Source organism: Zingiber officinale, chromosome 2A (assembly GCF_018446385.1).
Source record: "Zingiber officinale cultivar Zhangliang chromosome 2A, Zo_v1.1, whole genome shotgun sequence".
NCBI lineage: Eukaryota > Viridiplantae > Streptophyta > Magnoliopsida > Zingiberales > Zingiberaceae > Zingiber > Zingiber officinale.
Window position 1 is genome coordinate 175,829,886 of NC_055988.1, and position 1,755 is coordinate 175,831,640.

Genomic DNA, 1,755 nt, shown 5'->3' on the forward strand with positions numbered 1-1,755 from the left:
TTTCTTTGCGTAATCTGTTCGTGGTTGATCTGCGATTTTTCCGGTAAGAACCCTAATCTTGTTTCATCGCGTTGATTTTGTCGTCTCGAATTACGATCTCACAGCAGTCACCCGTGGAGTTGGTTGCGTCGGAATTTAATCAAAATTGAAGTTTACGACGTTCGTTGATTTTAGAATTTTTATGGTCGAAATTTTAGGGCAAGAATGATCATTGTGCTCGCTTTTTCAAGAAAGTATTATGTGAGATATTTTATCCTATTTCTGGTGGAGAATGAATGATGTATATCTGACTGCAGGAAAGAGGGACAAGATACGCAGGATGAGTTGCAGAAGAGGGACTTCCGGGAGGAGCTAGAAGAGCGTGAGCGAAGGCATTTTTCCTCCAAGGACAAGTCCTATACTGGTATTCTGAACCATGTCGTCGAGTATCTTCCTCTATGCGTTTATGTTTTTATCTTAGTTTGGTTGGGAATATTTGTGTATTTTTTTCAGCATTCCAAAAGAATTTTAACCTTTCCGGTGAAAAGGCCAAAAAGAAAAAAAATGTTATGCTTCTTCTGCTGAAATATATGCAAGGTCCTTGCATTAAATCAGCGCACTACAATGTTTCATCCCTGATCCTCTGATTGGTTTATAGTGATGATCTGGTTTTCATAATTTCACTTGATTAACATTTTTGCATCACTATATTCATATGTATTATTTTCTATCTTTGATATTCTTTACCTCCATTGTGTGCTTCCTTTCTATGTATCTATTTGAACACTGAAGCTCAGGTTTCCACCTTGCAGAAGATAAAGACCGAAGAAAAGGGCATCTTCTCTTGGAGGGTAATCTTTGTTAAAAGCTATCATTGGATGTTTGATGCATTTATCAGAGTATTTTTAATGCTGAGCTTATAATCCCCCTTAGTTGGCCTCCAGTCAGATGCTTGTGCCAAAAGAACATCATCTCGTTGATGATATTTTCTTATGGTTCATTTATTTTTTTGTTTGTGTTGCAGGAACAAGGAGAGAGGCTAAAGATAGGATTGTTCCAAGGAATATTGATGCTGACGACTCTGATGTAGATGTCAATGACGATGAAGACAGTGACAGGTAGATTGAAGCATATCTGATCTGATTTGAAAGACATTCAATATGCTGCATATGAAATTATGAGAAATAGACCTGAATGTTTTGTAGGAAATTAGTATCTGAATCTGACTTGGAGCTCCTAGACAAATCTAAAAAAGGGATATTCTTGACTTTTTTTTATTTTGTTTTAAAGGCTTAAGACCAACAGGGTTTAGTCTATAATGTTTCTAAATTATTGAAAAGTTATAACTATTTTTAAAATTTTTATGCCTTGTGACTTTGTAGGATACTCTCTAGCTACCATTCCTTTGATGTTGAATTCTGAATGTTATATTCTCAACACACTTCATTTTGGCGAAGTTGAATTTGTAGACAAGCCTAGTACCTGAACTGATTTTGTTTCTTCTGCTTAATACAATGTTAAATCCGATTGGATGATTATCTGCCCCATGAGCTTAAGCTGTCAGTAAATCATTTGATTTATGCTCTTTTATGCAATATAATAAGTCATCCCCCCCCCCCCCCCCACCTAATTTATATCGTTTAACTTGTGTGTCTGCAAACAATTGTGAATTTTCCTCCTTTATAGAGAATTATAAATCTGCTTGCAAGAAAAGAACGATGTTAAGCTTGAGAAAGTTCTAAAGGAAGCAGCTATGGAAAACAAAACACTAATATT

At 35.8% G+C, this 1,755-nt stretch overlaps 1 long non-coding RNA gene across 1 annotated transcript; it reads left to right on the top strand.

The window, feature by feature from the left end:
• Positions 1–291: 291 nt before the first annotated feature.
• Positions 292–1,092, top strand: LOC122040320. Its single transcript, XR_006128582.1, has 3 exons — positions 292–403; positions 792–830; positions 1,004–1,092. It is a non-coding gene; the product is annotated as an uncharacterized LOC122040320 (long non-coding RNA).
• Positions 1,093–1,755: the final 663 nt, after the last annotated feature.